Source organism: Adiantum capillus-veneris, chromosome 13, assembly GCF_014529385.1.
Source record: "Adiantum capillus-veneris isolate H3 chromosome 13, ASM1452938v2, whole genome shotgun sequence".
Taxonomy (NCBI): Eukaryota; Viridiplantae; Streptophyta; class Polypodiopsida; order Polypodiales; family Pteridaceae; genus Adiantum; species Adiantum capillus-veneris.
The window spans coordinates 91349147-91372061 of NC_140943.1; the positions used below are offsets into that span (position 1 = coordinate 91349147).

Genomic DNA, 22915 nt, shown 5'->3' on the forward strand with positions numbered 1-22915 from the left:
AAACGCTGTACAGATTGGCTAAAAAACACTGGCAAGTTGGCTGAAAAACGCTAGGGGTTCTGGTTCAAAAAAAACTGAAGCTACTGCCCTTTGCTTGCTAAAATCGCCCAAGGCCAGGGCTGGTGTAGCTCGGGAAAAACGCTGGGATTGCTGGAGAAAACTCCACCAAGGGGGATGTAAGGTGCAGCGGAATGAATGTTTAAACTTTGCTCAAGATGAGTGCTCCGAACTGTGCACAAGGATTCCTTTTACTTACGGAAGGGAGAGCCTTCCGTTCCTTTAGTGAGAGAGTGCAATGGACACAAACAAAGTGAATGGACACTATGCGTGAAGGTGCATGAGACTATGAGATAGAGAGAGAAGAATACGACACCAGAAAGTTGTCAAACCCTCCTCCGAAGGCCCTACTCTCTATGGCGAGAGCGGTCCACTTATGATTGCACAAATCTCTACAATGCTTGGACTTGCCGACGATGAGGACGACGACGAGACGGGCTGAAATCTGAAAACTCTAAGGGCTGAAATCTGCAAATCTTTATCTACTGAATTCTGACTCTATGTCAAGGACGATGTCGATGACGACGATGCAACGACGACGCGCTGAAAATGCAAATGCTGAAATCTGCGTTTTCCGGGCTGAAACTGTAAACCTTGCGGAAACTGACCGTGCGGCGAGGAATTGCTACGGGAAGGTGAGATATGCGAGGTTCGGGACTTGATCTGCGGTGTCTAAAGGCTGAAAACTGAAAACGCTGATGTTCCTTAATGTTCCGTCGCAGTAAATCTGCAAAACACTGGGATTGATCTGCAAATCAAAAACGCTAGGGCTGAAAATCTGGAATCTGTCGCTGGTTGTTCTGCAAATGCAAAACGCTAGGCTCCTTGTTGAGTCTTCTGTCGCCAGGGATCTACAAACCAAAAACACTGGCTGATCTGGTCCAAAAACGCTAGGTGGCTGCTGTGGAGCAAAAACGCTAGGGCTTGGGGTTCTGCTGAGAAGTTTCCAGTTGAGCGAGTGCTACTGCTACCTCTTCTGCCAATTAGTGCTAGCCTAGGTTTGCTTATATACAAACTTACTCAATTTGCCCTACTTACTTTCCAACAAAAGTCACTTAAAAATAATAAGTGAAAAATGTCAAAAATAGGGAAAATAGACTAAATGCACTGGAAAATTCCCCTGAAGGATTCTGATCGGAATGCTTATGACCATGCTGTGTGCAACCAGAGGATATGCATCTACACTAAGTGCCTGGGCATGCACGGTCTACGAACACTCACAAAAGTGCCAGATCGCTTCTAATCTAGACTGACTGGACCGACGTCGTGATGTAGCTTGTCCACAGACGCATAGGGTTGGATGTGTCACGTGACAAGGGAAGTCTTGCTTGAGAGAGGTTCTTGTTCTTGTTGAGAGTCGGCCTGCTGAGCAATGCTCCTTTTGCCTCCTTTGCCAGAAAGTGCCAACTCTGGTTTGCTTATATATTATCTTACCAAAATTGCCCTACTTAGTTCCCAACAAAAGTCATTTAATAAATAAGTGAAAAATGTCAAAATTAGGGAAAATAGGTTTAATGCACTGGAAAATTTCCCCTGATGGATTCTGATGGGAATGTTATGATCATGCTGTGTGCAACTGGAGGATATGCATCTAATCTACGTGACTAGTCAAGCACGGTCCGCGAACAGACTCATGAAAGTGCCAGATCACTTGCTATTCTAGACTGACTTGACTGAACTGAACCCTGGTCATGCTGTAGCTTGTCCACGGACACATAGGGTTGGATGTGCCACGTGAGAAGAGTGGGGCCTTCGGAGGAGGGTTTGACAACATTCTGGTGTCGTATTCTTCTCTCTCTATCTCTCAGTCTCAGCACCTTCATTCACAATGTTTGCCACTTTGTTTGTGATCATTTGCACTCTCTCACTAAAGGAATGGAGAGCTCTCCCTTCCGTAACTAAAGGAACCTTGAGCACAGTTCGGAGCACTCATCTTGAGCAAAGTTCACCTTTCACTTCCGCTGCACCTTACATTGGTATCAGAGCTTTGGCAGTGTTCTGTATCACTCAAGGAAAGAACCACATGAAATTATTTTTTTTGCTTGTTGCGGTCGCACGTAACCCAAGTCCACTTGGGCGTGTCGATTCCTAATCGTGTTTTTGAAGAGTGACAGGAAACCCAAGAAACAAGGGCTTGTCCAGCCTCCCCTTGTTTCTCTTTTCACTCCTTGAGAGCGGACCGTGCACTTAGCGGCCGGCCAATCGACGTGAGGTGAGAAAAAGCAACCTTGGTGTGAGCGCAAGGCCGCCAAGGGGTGCGCCTGTGGGAAAGAGAAGAGCTCGGGTACAGAGAAGTGTTAGGTAAAGACAGCGTGTCTCACCGTGCTTTGCCCGTGTCCACCAGCTAGTGTTCGGCTACCCACATTTATCTCCTTATTCTTTATACATACAAAGAATAAGAAGCTCTCACTCACATTCTCACATGGTACTCACACAGTGAGATTTGGGAGCTCCACCCCACATCCTGTGTCCAGCTCTCTGTCTCCCTCTCTCTCCTTCTCACTCTCCGCACACGCACCGCATCCGCGCACTCACAATTGGTATCAGAGCCATGGTGACCGCGGAGGGATTTGAGAGCTTCGAGGCGATAGCTCGCTCGCTCTCGACGGTGGAGAGATTAAGAAATCTTGGAAGCTTTGTGAGAATGCAATGGGAGCTTGTGAGCTCAGTTGAGAGTGATGTATGCTCTTGTGGAAGCTCAGAAAGGAGTGTGGAAGATTGTGTGTAAGTGAAGGTGCTGCCCTAAAATTGTGTGCACAGCAGCACTGTTTACAGATCTGTTTTTCTCCTTGTAGAATGCAGATCTGAGAATTCTGTCCGCAATGCCCATCCGTTTCGACGTGGTCTACAACTTTGCAGAAGAAATGTTTTGCAAATTCATCACCGTTTTGATGATATTCAGCTCAGACTGACTGTATACAGAAATTGCAGGTTTTTTGTCTTCGCATAGTGTGCGAGTTTGATGCACTTTTGGAAGCACGGTAGGTGCTCGAAGTTAGGTGCATAAATTTTGAGCTGAAGATGCAATTTGAGCTTATGCAGAGCTTGTGGTTTGAGGGTTTTTGGTAGATTTCGGAGACGTTTACACACCATCGAAGCGGTCTCTTAAGAGACGCAATTTTTTTTGAAGTACACAAGTGGAGCTTCTTTCACTCGTTTTCACACGATACTTTGGCAGTGATTTTGTACTTGGATTCATGGTCTTTGCGGATGGTTTGCATAAGGTTATGGCGCATGGTTGATGCCCATTATACATGCATTTTGGCGAGCACTTTCAAGTGCCGGTGAGCTCTCTTGAGAGCATTGTTTTCACATTGATCAAGTTTCCGGATTGCAACTCTTTTGGCGCTTGCTTATGCGCGGTCACTCCGTTGATGTACGTTGAGTGCGGATTGCCATTGTATGTGAAAATGTGGAGCCATTTTGGCATTTCTACTCATTGGCATTGAGTAGTGTTATGGTTTATGGTAGAGATTGTACTTGAGTTTTTACTCAGTTTTCGGGGGAAACTCTGCCGGATTTTTCCCAGATTCTCGCCATAGTTTGTGATCGAGTGTTTACTCTCACTTTGACAGGTTTTGTCAGTTTGGACACAGTTTTGTGTTTTTGTATCCACTCTCGCAGGAGTGAGAAGTTGTGTATCCTTCTTTGCTTGAGACAATGGTTTGCTCTCGGGTGGGAGAGTCTTGTGATCTAGAGCATTGTTTGCCATAGTTTTGGCATGGATATGGAGACGCTTCAGGTTAGAGGCGGTTCTTGATCACGATCGCGACTGACATGTTGGCACTGCGGCCACGATGGACATATTAGGCGTCGTTGCTTCAGGCGTATGAGGCAGCGGAAGAGGCAGATGCATGGTGCTACTATGAGGACAGATGCTAGAGAGTATGTATGTGACGGGCATGTCACTTTTGAGTCTAGCTTGCCTTCGAACTACTTTGTGTCTTGGGATAGCACATTGTCTACGCGTTTTCTACTAGACGAGCATGCAGTTTTTCATGTGACGCCACGTCGTGATTTGTTTTGCTCTTTCTCTAGTGGGAGACTTGGTCGTGTGCAGTTTGCTGATGGCTCAGCATATGACATAGAGGGTGCTGGAGATGTATGCATGTCTTTACCTAGCGGTGCATTGCTTACGCTACGAGATGTACGTTATGTACCAGGACTCAGTCAGAGTCTCATTTCAGTGCGTCAGTTGCAGAGTAGTGGACATTGTGTACTGCTTGGAGAGCGGTCATTTCAGATGCATAGGGGATCACTGGTGATAGCCAGAGGTGCTAGGAGTGGTCTGGTATACCCTTTGCATATTTCTGACACACGAGGCAGTGTAGTCTCTGTGTATTTGCAACCATGTTTGAAGCGAGAGACGAGGCGTGTCTCTTTTGCGGATGTGCTGCATGGAGAGCAGGTTGTGCATTTGTCTTGTGGTGACGTTCACACAGACAGTGGTATCTCTGGGAATGCACAGCTTTGTCAATCATCAGTTGAGGTGACATCAATTGAGCCAGAGACCGATGCATTATTCTATGATGCGTCTGATACGTTTGAGGGCGACAGTGTCCTTCAGACAGCTATGTATGATTGCAGTGGTGCTGATTTTTCGGTTTTGCAGTCATTCTCAGCGGACATACCTTTGCCAGATGTTGCTGACAGGGATAGGTTGGCACACATAGTGCATGTTTCGTCGGCTTTCGGATCTCTCATGTCTGACCTTTTGGTTTCAAGACCTGATCTTGCTTATGCGGTTAGTGCATTTGCAGTGGGAGTTGTCAGTCGTGCGATGACTGACACTTGCATTGTGCATTGTGGAGCCATGCAGGTCGTCACTCGATACCTGCATCATGAGTGTCATTGTAGCTCTAGCCCTAGTGGTATGCATGTTGCATCTACACTAGAGCATGTTTGGAGTGAGCCAGTGGGTATAGGTTGAGAGTCGTCTTCTCTCACCTCTTGTATATACTAGTTGTAGGCTAGTCTTCTCGCCACTTATCGGCACACAGCCTTTAGTGGGAGAATGTTAGGTAAAGGCGGTGTGCCTCACCGTGCTTTGCCCGTGTCCACCGGCTAATGTCCGGCTGCCCACATTTATCTCCTTATTCTTTATACATACAAAGAATAAGGAGCTCTCACTCACGTGGTACTCACATAGTGAGATTTGGGAGCTCCACCCCACATCCTGTGTCCTGCTCTCTGTCTCCCTCTCTCTCCTTCTCACTCTCCGCACACGCACCGCATCCGCGCACTCACAAGAAGATCCTTCTCTAGCACAGATTGCAAGCAAAAGAAGAACCTCAAGACCCTCAAGACTCCAGAACCTCAAGAACCTCACGACCCAAGAACCCAAGTTCCTCGTGAACTTAAGAACCCAAAACTTCAGTGTATGGTCATTACCCAAAGCGGAATGGATACTTCGCATGGAGGTGATGAGAATGGAAGTGGCGAAGAAGAATTTTCCCCACGAGGAGGTTTTTCCAACCCTCCCCCTTCCCCATCTACGCCAAAGATTGCACTAACCCCTATGGAGGCTTTCGACAAGATGATGATGGACAGGAAGTTAGAATGCGAAGCAAGAAAGGCAGAATTGGCTCGTGAACGCGAAGAAAGAAAAGCAAAACGGGATCGCGAGCACAAAGAAAGAATGGCAGCCATAGAGCGTGTGCGTGAGCAAGCGCGCTTGGTGGCCGCAGAAAGAATGGCAGCCATAGAGCGTGTGCGCGAGCAAGCGCGCTTGGCGGCCGAAGAGAGAATGGCAGCCCTAGAGCGTGAGCACTAGCAAGCACGATTGGCAACCGAAGAAAGAATAGCCGAATTGGATCGTGAGCGAGAAGAAAGACGGTTAGAGCGTGAAGCGCAGAGAGGCCATGTCACAAACCGGTGACGTGGCTGCTATCTAGTACACACACACACACACTCTTTTTGGCATGGACAGTCCAGCAAGAAAACCTCGGAAGCTGCTACCTAAAATGCTGATGCGGCAAGTCCGTACAGTCTGCTGACGTGGCAGCCCGCGAATTGCGACGCAGATTGCGGAGGTGGCGTGGCAACGCTGGCAGCTTTTGGGCGATGCTTTATTCCACGCAAAGCTGGCAGACTTTGGCATTGCTTTTTGCTACTTTCCTACGCAGGCAGAGAGAGAGAGAGAGAGAGAGAGAGAGAGAGAGAGAGAGAGAGAGAGAGAGAGAGAGAGAGAGAGAGAGAGAGAATTAAAAAGCTTTTGCTTTATTTGCTCTAAGCAAATTGGAAAGAGAGAGAGAAGCTTTTGCTTTATTTCCTATTGGCTCAAGAGAGAGCTTGTGAGAGAAAGAGCCTTTGCTTTATTTTTAGGCTTTTGATTTTCAGCGTTTGGGGCTCTGCTTTTAGCATCCCTTGTAATCTTTAAATATGTGAGCAGGCCTCTCATAACTAAGAGCATCTAGACGCAGAGTTTGAGTGTGAGCGCCTGCCCACACTCTTGTACTTTGAGCATAGATTAATACAAAAAGAATTACCGAAAGGGGCGCCAGTCTTTGGAGCCAATAACTCTAGGCACGGAACCTCACCGGGCCAGTGTCGAATCAATCGTGAACTGTGAACTGTTTTGAAGTGGTTATTTGTGATGTCGCGGTAGATTCTCAACTTAGAGTGTCCAAATCTGTTACAGAGGTATTAGAGCACGACCGATTTCTCTTCTACGAGAAATCCGCTCCCTAAAACTTTTTCCGCGGCACCTTTGGCTTCAAGCAAGGATCAATCGACTCCCTCTGCATCCGGAGATGCGGGAAGGGATCATAACGAAGATTCAAGCAAGGAGTATGGCCCGCCTTGGCCTACTCAAGCGAAGCGTCAGGAGATGGAGCGTCGTCAATTGATCGGCAATGCAACAAAGATGATGCTTAATTTTGCCAAGGACCCGAAATTGGCTAAATATATGAGCAAGACTTCTTTTGAAGAGGTGCACGCAGTGGCAGAAAACCACAAAACCACCCCGAAAACCCGCTCTCAAGAAACCTCCTACTCCCAAGAAGTATACAGAGAAGGAATTAGAAGAGGTGGTTGATGCACAAATTGCTCAGCTTTTTGACACGGAAAGCAAAGCTAAAAAGCACGACAAAAAGCAGAAGAAAGGCACTGACTTCCCTGGTTATTTCGGTCATCAGTCAACATTTGAGAAAAGGCAAAGAAACAGAAGAGGCGCTTTAGATTTGAAGGAGTACCCAGTTCTTCTTCTTCTTCTTCTTCTTCTTCTTCTTCTTCTTCTGATAGTTCTTCTAGCTCATCTGACTCGAGCGAAGAAGACGAAAAAGGCAAAAAGCAAGGCAAAAAGCAACGCTTCCGAAAGGGCAAGAAGAGACAAAGAAGTCTACCCGTGATCGACAGTGCCACAGAGGACTCGTCTAGTTCGGACTCGGATGACAGCAGTTTTTATCAGGGTGGAATCCGTACGTACGTACCGTACCGTTCCGTACAACAAATACAGCATTTTTAAAAAAAAATTGGGCGTTTTCTCCTCGGACCAGTTGCGCTAGGGGGCGCTTCTAGATGGGCTTAATAGTGTGAAGGGGAGAAAGCCTTAGGCCTTTTTAATCGACCACGAAACCAAAAGAGTCTCTATTGTGTTACAGAGAAGTCTGCAGAGCAATGCACAGAGACCTGTAGAGCCGAGCTACGCGCCTGAAAAGGTACTGCTTCTGCCACCATGCACTCCGTACTCCTCATGTGTGTGCACTCTTTTGCATTTGCAATGTGCAAGATTCATTATGCCGCGTAAAACCAACCCCAACTGGTCGCTCCACACCAATGTGTTGAGCATCATCACGACCACTTCTCAACAAGGTTCCGGCACACGCTTATGGCAATGCAAGTATTGTGGGGACCAGTACACCAGCACTATTACGCGAGTCAAAAAGCACTTGACGAGCATCGGGTGCACTGATCAGATTGGTGCATGTGAGAAAATGCCACCACCTTTGAGGGAGCAGCTTGTTTCCTGTTGGTGCTCCTGGTTTGAGAGGTGCTCCCAGCACACAAGGATGCTTTACATGATGCTTTTGTTGGAGAGCTGGAGTCTTTAGGTGCGGAGGCAGAGGTTGGAGGAGGTTCGGCCTTCATGCAACCCCCTACTTCCAGGAAGAGAGCACGTGTTGGCGGTGAAGATGAGGATTCCTTGCCACGTGAAAAAGGTACATCTGAAAATGGTAGATGATCCTAGACCAGAGGAGGTGGACCGACAGATCAGAGACGAGCAGGAGTAGATTCTCAAAGAGCTGCATAGAGAGCTCGAGAGCGTGGATCGTCGTGTGACTAGATCACGTGCACGAGCTCTTAGCCTTCCTCTACGCACGGTGGGAGGAGATCCACACTCTGTGACGAGAGAGTATTCGCAGGGGGAAGCTTCCTATTTGCTCCAATCGCAAGCGAGCGAATGAAGCTGTCCGGCTCATCCATGCAGAGACTGCTGATATGCCTGAGGAGGCTTGTGGTGCAGAGGTGCTTGTACCAGAGTTGACAATGCTGAGCCTGACCCTGAGTTTCATGAAGAGGGCAATGTCCTTGATGATGGGGGCTTGCTCTCTACCGACGATTCATCTTCCGCATCTGACACAGACTTTTGAGGCTGCACGTCTTAGTGCACATTGGTGACTGCATGCTTTGGAGGACAGGCTGCAGCAGACTTCTATTGTTATTATGGCATTGTAGTATTTCACAGTACCTTTTTTTGGATCTTAATTCAGTTTGTATGGTATATGCCGACTTCTGGCTGATGCCATGGACATGAGGTTTATAGTTGTTATTTAATTTTATGATTTATGGTCATTGGTTTTCTCATTGAGTATTGAGTCTTGAGTCATTAAGTTTCATGATCAATATATTCATTTTAAGCATTGCATTGTTAATGAGGCTGAATTTTGAAAGGTCTGTGAACTTAAATTTCGTGTAATTATCTTTTTTTACAAATGGTACGAACCTATCACGTACCTAAAGGTTGGTTCAGTACGGAAGTATGTTCCGTACGTACCTAAACCGTACCGTACACTTCGTACCTTTCCACCTTGGTTTTTATGCAAAGAAGAAGAATTTTTTCAAAGCCAACCAGTATGACTTTCTGGAAGACAAAAGCAAGAAAGTCCGAGAGTTTAAGGAAGGTGGACAGTCAATTAAATTTGACACGTTTTCCAGTTATAGAGATGCTTCAAAGGCTTTGTCTTTTGTACAACAGTTTGACATTGCTTTCGCGGGAGGACGTTACTCAGAGCACTCTAAGATTCGAAGAGCTGCCTCTTACTTTAAGGGGAATGCTCGAACTTGGTGGTCCACACTTCTATTAAACAAGACTGCGCCAGTTAAATGGGTGAAATTCAAGAGGCTTTTTGATTCTTCTTGGCTGACTCGAGAGTATGAACGTGACATACGAACTGCTTGGAACCATCTCCGCATAACCAAGAAGGATACAGTAGACGCTTATTGCGAGGGATTCTGGAGCTCTTTTCTACCCGCCTCTTCATTCAAGAAGATCTCGTTCAAGGAACAAATTGAGCGGTTTACCTTGGGTCTTCCTACAGAGATCCAAGAACACTGCTTGGAACAGAAGTCAGCTTCCATTCAAGAGTTGATGAGTCATGCGAAACGGGGTTTTGCCATTCACTCTGGCAGTTTGACCTACCCCACCGATGAGATCATGACACAAAGAGTCGAACAGACTTCGACAAATGAAAGTAGAAAGAGGAAAAGCAACCCAAAAAAGAAAGATGCACGTCCCAAGTTTACTCCTCAAGAGAGAGCTCGCTTCATCAGGGAAGGGAAGTGCTTTGGATGCGAGGAAACAAGACATATCTCCGCGAAGTGCCCTAAAAAGGCATAGAAAGAGCAGAACGACAAGGACGACGAGAGGCCTGAGAGTTCGAGAGCAACTGAGCACCATGGAAGAAAAGGCAAGAGGAAAACAGGACTCGTTCCAGATTGCGTGGGTACCGATCCCAGCACGATGGACGAGAGTACAGAACTTTGTCGAGCTTGGGGCAAAGTGAAAGACCAAGAAGCCTTGATCTTCTCTGATGGAGGAGCCAAGGCCAACTTCATTTCACCGAAATTGGCGACGCGGCTCGAGATCACTCCCGATCGGATGGGACCACTTGCAGAGGCAGTTCTAGCGGCACCCGGCAGGGACGTAGCCATTACACCTGTCATTGGCAAACTTTGGTTGAATCGTCAGGGGTATTTGGGGCATGAGGACTTCCTTTGGAAGGTTGTGATGTTCTCTTGGGAATTCCCTAGTACCACAAGAACAACGCCGAGGTCGACTATCGGGCAAGAAAGGCGACATTGATTGCAGAGAAGGGCAGAACCATTGTACTTGATATTAAACTTAAGGGCGAGTCTGTCCCTATTGTATCAGCTTCGGCCATTTCAAAGTTAATAAAATCCGGTCTGTTTGTTTACTCAATCTTTATGAAAGAGTTGAGTGATGAGAATAGGACAAATATGTCTGAACTTGATAAAGAACGCCAAGATTTTCTCCACTCTCATGCCGATTTCTTCTCAGAGGGCCTGCCGGGCGAGATACCACCCGCTCAACCTGAAGATCATACCATTGATCTGATACCTGGAAGGACACCACCGAACCGGCCACCGAACCGTGTGAGCCGAGCTCACAACGAAGAGATTATGAACCAAGTGAAAGACCTCTTGGAAAAGGGTCTTGCCCAGCCTAGTACTTCACCGTATTGCTCTCGAGTGTTGTTGGTTTGAAGAAAGACGGATCTTGGAGAATGTGCATCGATTATAGAGTTCTCCACAAAATCACCATCAAGAACAGATTTCCTATTCCTAGGATCGATGATATACTCGACAGATTACAAGGATCCTTGCGTTTTAGCAGGATTGATTTGAAGAGTGGATATCATCAAATCCGAATCACGCCGGGAGACGTCTACAAGACAGCCTTTCGGACGACTTTTGGGTTATTTGAGTTTAGGGTTGCTGCTGCTGTGGCTGCTGTCGGTACACACATACCCGCCTAGCTGCCCATGGTACACACACATACTCTGGCAAGGGTTGGCTGAACTGCGACCACAGGAATGTTGACGTGGCTGGCAAAAATGGTACGGACATGGCTGGCAGAAATGGTACGGACAGAGCCAAATCCGTACAGCCTTTTGCCTGGACAGCTTACGACAGTTTTTGGCTAGGCAAGGCTAGGAAAACTTCTTACGCAAAGCTCAGGATGGAATTTTACGCAATTGTTGCTTTTTACTTCCATCCAAGCTTGAGAGAGAGAAGGAGCTTTATATTTAGAAGTTGCTTTATTATTGTGAATACTTTTTTTGAGGCAGTTTTTATGGACAGCTTTTGGAAGCTTTTGGGTTCTGATTTTAGCATCCCTTGTGAAATCTTTAAATGGGTCTTCGGGCTGCGACTCTGCACAGCATCTGGACGTACAGTCTGAGAGTGAGACCCGAAGGCTCTCTTGTACTTTGAGTTGCAGATTGATGTAAAAAGAAATACCGAAAGAGGCACCAATCTTTGGGGCCAATATCTCTAGGCACGGAACTCCGTTGGGCCAATGTTGAATCATTGTGAACTGTGAACTCTTTGAAGTGATTATTTGTGGTGTCATGGTAGATTCTCGACTTGGAGTGTCCAAGTCTGCTATAGTGGTATTAGAGCACGGCCGATTTCTCTTCTATGGGAAATCCAATTCCTTTTTCTTTCGCGGCACCTATGGCTCCAGGCAAAGATCAATAAACTTCCTCTGCATCCGGCAATGCGGGAAGAGATCGCAACGAAGATTCACGCGAGTATGGCCCGCCTCGGCCTACTCAGGCGAAGCTCGAAGAGAGGGAGCGTCAACCAGTGATCTGTGATGCAACAAAGATGATGCTTAATTTTGCCAAGGACCCGAAATTGGCTAAATACATGAGCAAGACTTCTTGTAACAGACTTGGACACTCCATGTCAAAAATCAATCGCGACAGTACCAAATAACCACTTCAAAACAATTCACGGATCACAATAGATTTGCATTGGCCCGGCGGAGTTCCGTGCCTAGAGATATTGGCCCCAAAGACTGGCGCCCCTTTCGGTATTTCTTTTTGTATTAATCAATCATCAAAGTACAAGAAAGCGGTTAGGGTTTCACTCTCAGACTCTGCGTCCACATGCTCTGAGAAGTGAGGCCCTCACCACTAATTTAAAGGTACAAGGGATGCCCAAAAGCAGAGCCCCAAAAGCTTTTAAAATAAAAAGCATCAGTTCTCTCTCTCTCTTAGAGAGTTTTTTTCTCTTTTTTTCATTTAAAAAAAAGCAAAATTCGCGTCGCTCATCATTTTCCAAAAAAAAAAAAAAAATCAACCTCCGCGATTTCCGGAAATCAGGGTTTCTGGCAGAAATTAGGGTTTGCAGGAATTTTAGGGCTTCTGGCAGAAATTAGGGTTTTTGTTGTCTGCCACGTCATCACTTTGAGACATACCCCCCTCTTGAAAGCATTGTAATCGACCGCGATTACGCCTGCAAAACCGACAAAATCCATAAACCGTCTTAGCAGACACTGACTGTTAGTACCTATGTACTAGGAACACACATCTAGCACATGTACAACATCGACAGTCACATCACAGGACATCACTAGACATCACACGACATCACATGACATTCAACATTCATTCGGATCTTAGACCATGATTTATCGGCAATGTAGCTAGCAATCACATCTAGGTCCAATCGGGACCTCATCGATGTCCGATTGACTAACCCCTATTGCAACCATGTCTATTCGAGATCAATCAGACCAAAATGCTGCAGTCATTTCGGCTATCAGTTCCTGCACTGACAAGAAGTCAAGAACAAATCAGTATCATAATAAGGAATTCCATTTCATAAAGTCATCCAGCAGAATACTGTCAGCTCTCAGTATCCCTGAAGCTCAAAGAGACATCAGTGACTTTAGTATCAAAATCGAGGCATCTGTTGACAAGGGAGCGGACTTACTCCCCTCTTGTGCATCCCACTGCACCAGATCTCCGGCTAAGCTGAATTTTTGGGTTCTGTTTGGAGTAGACTATGCTAAACCAAAACATCAAGGTAAAGTTTCACAATCCTAGGAGTATCTGCTAGGTCCTCCTCCATCCACTTCGCATCAAATGCAGGAAAGTTCTTGAACTTAACCAAGAATCGCCTTCGGACTTTACCTTTCTTCATATCATTATGTGCCAAAATCTGTTCAAGAACAAGGATCTCCTCGTTTTCTTCCACTTCGGGTTGCTCATCAGGCTCCCCATCATAAAGCACATCACCCTTAACAGGTTTCAGAGATTCACATGCAATGCATTGTGAATCCTCCAAGTATCTGGCAGTTTCAATCGGAAGGAGACATCATTTATCTTTTCAGTTATCTGGAAAGGTCCGTAGTATCGCATACTAAGCTTTGGAAAAAGCCTCTCCTTTCCCTTTTTCTTTCTTAGGCGTGCCTTCTCAAAACGTAAAAGCACCCAATCATCCTCCTTCAATTTCAAGTCGCGACGATGTCGATCCACAGCCTTTTTCTGTCGTTCTTGAGACTCTTGCAAAGTCTCGCGAACCTTGGCAAAAGCCATATCCAAATCTCGCGAATATTCATCCGCTTCCAATATCTAATCTTTCGTGCTCAGCAAGGATGGAACCTTTGCAGCACTTTCAACAATCTCACATGGCGTCTTCCCCGTCGAAGAGTGTATCGTGTTATTGTAGGCAAATTCCACCAAAGGTAAGTTCTTTTCCCATTGAGTCTTCTGATCCGAGATACAAGACTTCAATAAATCTAAAATCACTGAATTGGCAATCTCAAATTGCCCATCAGTTTGCAAGTGGAACGATGACGAGAACTGCAACTGCGTGCCAATGTTCTCCCAAATTGCCTTCCAAAACAAACTCATAAATCTGGGGTCTCTGTCGGAGACAATCGTCTCAGACGTGCCATGTAATCGGAAAATCATCGTGATCTTTCTGTGTTCTCGGGAGATCAAAAATGAAATCCATTGCAATACTTTCCCAGGTGTGGGTGGGTATGGGTAAAGGCTGTAACAATCCCTGTGCCTTATGCCTGTCAAACTTGACCTTCTGGCATACCAAGCAACTGCGCACAAACTCTTCCACATCCTTTTTGAGTCTCGGCTCAAAGAAGTATCTCTCTACCCCCTTCATGGTGGTAGCAATGCCGCGGTGACCCGTAAAAGGTGGACAGTGGCATTCAGTCATAACCTTATCCCTCAACGGCTGTGTAACGCACAACATAGTCTTTTTCATCAAGTAGCCTTCCCGAAGGGAGTATCCAGCTATTGTCTCCCCATCCCGTATCCGTGTGAAAATATCTGCAAAATCTGTATCTGTGGCATACTGATCGACCATATCCTCGAAGCTCCTATGATGTATCACGAAAACAGCCAGAACCAACAGTTTCCGAGACAAAGCATCTGCCACCGCATTCTTCTGTCCCTACACATGGACAATCTCGAAGTGGAACTGTGACAAGATGTTCGCCCACCGCATCTGCTTTTCCGAAAGCTGCTTCTGTGACAAGAAGTAGCGCAAACTCTGATGGTCTGTAAAGACAGTAAAATCCGCTCCGAGTAGGTAATGCCGCCACTGAGTATGAGAAAGAAGCTCTTTCTCATAGATCTGTGCTGTCATCTCCGGCCTAGAGAACAAACGGCTCTCGTAAGCTATGACATGGACTTCTTGCATCAAGACCGCACCCAGACTACGACCACAAGCATCACAATATACTTCAAATGACTTCTGCAAGTCCGGCAAAGTCAAATCTGGTCCTGTAGTCAATTTCTCTTTCAATGTCCGAAAAGCAGTCACCTCTGTGGGTCCCCACGAAAAAGATACTCCTTTCTGTGTCAAGGTATGCAAAGGGGAAGCAACCTCGGCAAACTTTCGTATGAACCGCCTGTAGTACGAACACAGTCCCAAGAAGCTTCTAACTTCATGGACATTCCTCAAATCGGGCCAATCACGGATAGTCTCTATCTTGGCCGGGTCCATTTGCACTCCTGCTGTGCTGACACAATGTGTCCCAAAAAGTGTATCTCTGGTAGGAAAAAATCACTTTTCTTTGCATTAATCACTAGCGTGTGATATCGTAATGCCTGAAAGACTTGAAGCAGATGATCTCTGTGTTCTGCCTCATTCTTGGAGAAAACAATGATGTCGTCAAAGAAAGTGCCAACAAATACCCTGTACTCTCGAAAAATCTTGTCCATCATCCGGTTAAATGTCGCAGGAGCATTGGTTAAGCCAAAAGGCATCACCAAAAACTCAAATAACCCAAAAGTCGTCCGAAAAGCTGTCTTGTAGACATCTCCTAGCGCTATCCTGATATGATGATATCCACTCAATCTTACTAAAGCAAGAGGATCCCTGTAACTTGTCGAGTATATCATCGATCCTAGGAATCGGAAATCTGTTCTTGATGGTGATTTTGTTGAGAGTGCTATAATCAATGGACATTCTCCAAGATCCGTCTTTCTTCAAAACCAACAACACTGGAGAGCAATACGGTGAAGTACTAGGCTGGACAAGACCCTTTTCCAAGAGGTCTTTCACTGGGCTCATAATCTTTTCATTCTGTACTCGGCTCACACAGTAAGGTGGCCGATTCGGTGGCGTGCTTCCAAGTATCAGATCAATGGTTTGATCTTCAGGCCCTCTGAAAAGCAATCGGCATGAGTGTGGAGAAAAATCTTGGCGTTCTTTTGATAAGGTCAAAACATATTCAAACTTTATCCAGCGTTCAGTTCTCTCCCAAAAGAATGAGTAAGAAACTGAAGTTCATCAAGTACAATCTCTAAGCCCTTCATTTATCAAAGTCACTTTCTCGGCCCGGTAGTCAACCACGGCGTAGTTCTTGTGGTACCGAAGGATCCTGAGTAGAACGTCACTCGCGTGCCCTGAACACCCCTGTCATTGCAAACAAAAGTTTGCCAATGCTCGGTGTAATGGCAACATCCCATCCGGGTGCCGGTCGAACTACCTCTGCCTGTGGCGTCAGTCTGTCGGGCGTAATTCCAAATCGAGCCGCCAATTCCAAGTGAAAAGAAGTTGGCCTTGGCTCCTTCAAAAGAGCTTCCTGATCCTTCACTTTGCCCCAAAAGCGGCAAAGTTTGTACTTTCATTCATTAGATTCGGTGCAGGTCCCACACCATATGAGTTCTGCTTTTCTATTTGCCTTTTCTGCCACATTCCTCAGCTGCTCTCGAACTCTCAGACCCGTCGTCGTCTTTATCATTCTGTTCTTTCTGTGCCTTATTAGGGCACTTCGCGGAGATATGTCCCTGTTCCCTGCATCCAAAGCACTTCCTCTCTCTGATGAAGCGAGCTCTCTCCTCAGGAGTAAGCTTGGGTCGTGCATCATTTTTCTCTGGGTTGCTCTTTTTCTTTCTAGTTTCATTCCCAGAAGTCTGTTCGGCTCGTTGTGTCATGGCCTCATCTGTGGGGTAGGTTAGACTGCCAGAGTGAATGGCAAAGCCCCGCTTCACATGACTCATCAACTCGTGAATAGAAGCTGACTTCTGTTCCAAGCAGTGATCTCAGATCTCTGTAGGTAGACCCAAGGTAAACTGCTCAATCTGTTCTCTGAACGAGATCTTCGTGAATGAAGAGGCGGGTAGAAAAGAGCTCCAGAATCTTTCACAATAAGCATTAATTGTATCTTTCTTGGTCATCCGAAGATGGTTCCAAGCAGCTCGTATATCTCATTCATATTCTTGCGTCCACCAAGAAGAAATAAAAAGCTTTTTTAAATTTCAGCCATTTAACTGGCGCAGTCTTGTTTAAAAGAAGCGTGGACCACCAAGTCCGAGCATTCCTCTTAAAGTAAGAGGCACCTCTCCGAATCTTGGAGTGCTCTGAATAGCGTTCTCCCGCGAAAGCGATGTCAAACTGCTGAATAAAAGGCAAAGCCTTCGAAGCATCTGAGTATCTTGAAACAGTATCAAACTTGATCGAGTGGCCACCTTCCTTAAACTCTCGGACTTTCTTGCTTTTATCTTCAAGAAAGTCATACTGGTTGGCTTTGTAAAAATTCTTCTTGGTCGCATAAAACTTTCCGTCATCGGAATCTGAGCTGTCAGTAGACGAGTCGTCGTAGAACTGTGAGTCTTTGGGCGAGATGTAGCCTTCTTTGCCTTTTTCTTGCCCTTTCCGAAGCTTTGTTTCTTGCTTCGCTTTTTACCTTTTCTGTCTTCTTCGCTCGAATCCGAGGAGCTAGCAGAACTATCAAAAGAAGAAGAAGAAGAAGAAGAAGAACTCGGTACTCCTTCAAATCGAACACGCTTCTTCTGTTTCTTTACCTTGTCGAATGTCGACCGACGACCCAAATATCCCGGGAAGTCAGTGCCTTTCTTCTTCTTTTTGCCGTGCTTTTTGCCTTTCTTTTGCGCGTCAAAAAGCTGAGCAATCCGTGCATCAACCACGTTCTCCAGTTCCTTCTCCGTATATTTTCTTGGAGGCAGAAGGTTTCTTGAGAGCGGGTTTCGGGAGTGGTGTTGTGGTTCTTTGCCACTCCATCTGTACCTCTTCCAAAGAGGTCTGGTCATATATTTTGCCATCTTCGGGTCCTTCGCAAAATTGAGCATTATCTTTGTTGCATCGCCAATCAATTGACAACGCTCCGCCTGAGTAGGCCGAGGCGGGCCATACTCTCTGTCTGAATCTTCGTTGTGATCCCAGCCCGCATCTCCAGATGTAGAGGGAGTCGACTGATCATTGCCTGAAGCCATAGGTGTCGCCGAAAAAAAATTCGAGGATCGGATTTCCCGTAGAAGAGAAATCGACCGTGCTCTGATACCACTGTAACAGACTTGGACACTCCAAGTCAAAAATCAATCGCGACAGTACCAAATAACCACTTCAAAACAATTCACAGATCACAATAGATTTGCACGGGCCCGGCGGAGTTCCGTGCCTAGAGATATTGGCCCCAAAGACTGCCACCCCTTTCGGTATTTCTTTTTGTATTAATCAATCAATGAAGTACAAGAGAGCGGTTAGGGTTTCACTCTCAGACTCTGCGTCCAGATGCTCTGAGAAGTGAGGCCCTCACCACTAATTTAAAGGTACAAGGGATGCCCAAAAGCAAAGCCCCAAAAGCTTTTAAAGTCAAAAGCATCAGTTCTCTCTCTCTCTTAGAGAGTCTTTTTCTCTTTTTTTTTTTTTTTAAAGAAAAATTTGCGTCGCTCATCATTTTCCACAAAAAAAAAAAAATCAACCTCCGCGATTTCCGGAAATCAGGGTTTCTAGCAGAAATTAGGGTTTCTGTTGTCCGCCACGTCGTCACTTTGTGACACTTCTTTTGAAGAGGTGCACACGCAGTGGCAGAAAACCACAAAACTACCCCGAAAACCACCTCTCAAGAAACCTCCTACTCCCAAAAAGTATACAGATAAGGAATAGAAGAGGTGGTTGATGCACGAATTGCTCAGCTTTTTGACGCGCAAAGCAAAGCGAAAAAGCACGACAAAAAGCAGAAGAAAGGCACTGACTTCCCGCGTTATTTGGGTCGTCAGTCGACATTTGAAAAGGCAAAGAAACAGAAGAAGCGTGTTAGATTTGAAGAGTTACCCAGTTCTTCTTCTTCTTCTTCTTCTTCTTCTTCTTCTTCTTCTTCTTCTTCTTCTTTTTCTTCTGATAGTTCTTCGAGCTCATCTGACTCGAGCGAAGAAGACAAAAAAGGCAAAAAGCGAAGCAAAAAGCAACGCTTTGGAAAGGGCAAGGAAAAGACAAAGAAGTCTAAATCTCGGCCCATGATCGGCAGTTCCACAAAGGACTCGTCTAGTTCGGACTCGGATGACAACAGCTTTTATGCAAAGAAGAATAATTTTTACAAAGCCAACCAGTATGACTTTCTGGAAGACAAAAGCAAGAAAGTCCGAGAGTTTAAGGAAGGTAGACAGTCAATTAAATTTGACACATTTTCTCGTTATAGAGATGCTTCGAAGGCTTTGTCTTTTGTACAACAGTTTGACATTGCTTTCGCGGGAGGACGTTACTCAGAGCACTCTAAGATTCGAAGAGCTGCCTCTTACTCTAAGGGGAATGCTCGAACTTGGTGGTCCACACTTCTATAAAACAAGACTGCGCCAGTTAAATGGCTGAAATTCAAGAGGCTTTTTATTTCTTCTTGGGCTGACTGGACGACATACGAACTGCTTGGAACCATCTATGAATGACCAAGAAAGATACGGTGACGCTTATTGCGAGGGATTCTGGAGCCCTTTTCTACCCGCCTCTTCATTCAAGAAGATCTCGTTCAAGGAACAAATTGAGCGCTTTACCTTGGGTCTTCCTACAGAGATCCCAGATCCTGCTTGGAACAGAAGTCAGCTTCCATTCACGAGTAGATGAGTCATGCGAAACGGGGTTTTGCCACACTCTGGCAGTTTGACCTATCCCACCGATGAAGAGCCGAACAGACTTCGACGAATGAAAGTAGAAAGAGGAAGAGCAATCCAAAAAAGAAAGATGCACATCCCAAGCTTACTCCTCAGGAGAGAGCTCGTTTCATCAAGGAAGGGAAGTGCGTTGGATGCGGGGAAACAGGACATATCTCCGCGAAGCGCCCTAAGAAGGCACAGAAAGAACAGAATAACAAGGACGACGAGAGGCCTGAGAGTTCAAGAGCAACTGAGGACCGTGGAAGAAAAGGCAAGACAAAAACAGGACTCGTTCCAGATTGCGTGGGTACCGATCCCAGCAAGATGGACGAGAGTACAGAACTTTGCCGAGCTTGGGATGTCACGTGACACATCCCAACCCTATGTGTCCGTGGACAAGCTACACCACAGCAGGGTTCAGTCAAGTTTAGATTAGCACATCTGGCACTTTTGTGAGTCTATTCGTAGACCGTGCATGCCAAGTCACTTAGCATAGATGCATATCCTCCGGTTGCACACAGCATGATCATCTGAATTCCCATCAGAATCCATTAGCATCAGTTAGGGGAATTTTCCAGTGCATTTAGCCTATTTTTCTATTTATTGGTTATTTTCACTTATTTATCCTATTTTCCAGTGCATTTAGCCTATTTTCCTATTTATTGGTTATTTTCACTTATTATTTTTAAGTGACTTTCCAACAAAAGTAGGTAGGGCAATTTGGCTAAGTTAATATATAAGCAAACCCAAGTTAGCACTTTCTAGCAGAAGAGGCAGCAGGAGCTTCCCACTCAACAGGCAACTTCTCAGCAGTACCCCCTCAGACCATCTCTGGCGTTTTGCATCTTCTCCCCTTGGCGTTTTTGCATCAACTCAGCAGATCCATCACTTGGTGCTTTCCTGCGACCCACAGGCATCAGCATTAGCGTTTTTCCTGCTGATCATCAACAAATTCAGCCCCTTTACTAACGCTAGCATAGCAGCAGGATCCCCTTTAGCGTTTTGCATGGGCATAGCCAACCAGCCACTTTAGCGGTTTTTGTTCAGCATTGGAGGACCTTTCAGACCAGCGTTTTTCAGCCTGGGATCTGCCTGCAAGACCAGCGTTTTCAGCCCTGGACAGAGACATAAAAACGCAGCCAAAACAGGGCAGAAGATCAGCGTTTTCATCTTCTCTCAAGTCCCGACAAGAACAGTCATTTTCAGCCATAAAGCAGCAATAAAAACCAGTCATTTCAGCGCCGAAACAGTCCATGAAAATCAGCAGATAGAAGACCCTAATTTTCAGCCATGAAGTCGTCGTCGTCATCAGCCTAGTCCCATTGCATCAGTCCATTGCATTCGCATTGTACTCCTTTGTGCAATCAAAGTAGACCACTCTCGCCAACGAGAGTAGGGCCTTCGGAGGAGGGTTTTACAACCTCTCGGTGTCGTATCTCTTCTCTCTCCTTCTCTCAGTCTCATTCACTTGCACGCACAATATCCACCCACTTTGTTCGTGATCACAGTACTCTACAAGACGGAAAGCTCTCTCTTTCCCTAAGAACTAAAAGGAACCTTGAGCAATAAAGATCACTTATCTTGAGAAAATACAACATTCATTCTGCTGCACCTTACATTGGTATCAGAGCTTTGGAAGTATTCTGCATTACTCAAGGAAAGAACCACAAGAATTTTTTTGCTTGTTGCGATCGCACGAACCCAAGTTTACTTGGGCGTGGCAATTCCTAATCATGTTTTGTTGAAGAGTGACAGGAATCCCAAGAAAGAAGGGCTTGTCCAGCCTCCCCTTGTGTCTCTTTTCACTCATTGAGAGCGGACCGTGCACTTAGCGGCCGGCCAATCAACGTGAGGTGGGAAAAAGCAACCTTGGTGTGAGCACAAGGCCGCCAAGGGGTGCGCCCGCAGAAAGGAGTAGAACTCGGGTGAAGAGAATATCCTTCTCCAACGCAATTTGCAAGCGAAAGAACCCCTCAAGAACCTCAAGAAACCAAGATTCTCACGAATCAAGGACCTCAAGAACCTCAAGACCCTCAAGAACCCAAGTTCCTCGCGAGCTTAAGACCCCAAGATCATAGTGCATGGTCGTCACCCGAAGCGGCATGGATACTTTGCATTCACGTGATGAGCATGAGAGAGGCGACGAAGGATTTTCCCCATCAGGAGATTTTTCCAACCCTCCCTCTTCGCCATCTACGCCAGACCCTATGGAGGCAATGATGAAGCAGATGATGGCCATGATGGATAGACAAGAAGACAAGCGCCTTGCTCTAGAACACGAGCGCGATGTAAGAAAAGAAAGAAAAGAACTAAGGAAGGAAGAAGCGGCAGCAAGAAACGCAGCATTGGAGGCCGAGCGTGAAGCTCGACAAGAGCTACGCACTCAAGAATTGCTTGCCCAAGTTCTCGCCTCGAAGACCGAACCACCCAAAGATCATGGGAGTTCCTCTCGTGGTGCAAGCCATGATGCGGATTCCAACAACCCAGTCACCGAAAAAGTGACTTTCAGTAAGTATGATGGTAAGATAGATGCTACGGTGATTCATTCTTGGTTGCATCAATTTAATGCTTATTTTGCGACAACTAAGAAGACAAGCAATAGCAAAGTTTTGACGACAGCTCTGTACCTTGCCGGTGATGCCATTAATTGGTACCACGCATGGCAAAAGGCACAGCTAGCCGCGCACCTAGAGGCAGCCGACGATTTCACGTCCCTCTCTTTCAGTTGGGCTGATTTCCAAGACAAGCTCAAGGCGCGGTTTATGCCACCTCAGTACCTCGCACGGTTGAAAGACGATTGGCGCGCTCTCAAGCAAAATGGTATGCCGGTTATGTCTTTTTCTAATCGTGTTTTGCAGCTAGGTACTCAATTACGTATGTCAGATGAAGAGCGCAAAGAGGCTTTTCTCTTTGGATTGGACGAGTATATCAAGTACGATGTCGAGGTACTCGATCCAATCGATCTCAACAAGGCAGTAGCGATTGCTCTCGCACAGGAGATGAAGCACAACAAGGGAAAGCCTAAGGAGAACAAGACTTCCACAAGTATCTCGCAAACTCCTCAGAACGGTAAGAACGGTAAGAATGATAACTCTTCTCACCAATCTTCCAACAATATCTCATCAAAGAATTCTTCCAATGAATCTAAGGGTAAGGCTAACACAATTGCTAAACCTAAGCTTACTCCAAATGAAAAGGTAGCACAAGGCATTGTAGGAGGATACATCACTTCGGAAGAACAAAGCACTTATTCTAAGGAAGGTCGTTGTTTTCATTGTCACATTAAGGGTCACATAAAAAGAACATGTCCTAAGCTTGAATCGAATGAATCTAAAGAACCCACAGCACCCACTACATCTGTCAATGCAATGAATGATAACACAATTGTGCCCAAAGTTTCTCAGGACCCTCCCATTGATGATTCTCTCATTAAATGTTATGGTCGTACGTCGGGGCACCGTTTTGTCATA

General features: G+C 45.9%; 1 protein-coding gene across 1 annotated transcript in view; it reads right to left on the reverse strand.

The window, feature by feature from the left end:
• LOC147444440 (peptide methionine sulfoxide reductase A5-like) overlaps nucleotides 1–22915 on the reverse strand; it is a 68330-nt gene that overhangs the window by 32391 nt on the left and 13024 nt on the right. The gene's annotated exons all lie outside the window — the stretch shown is intronic.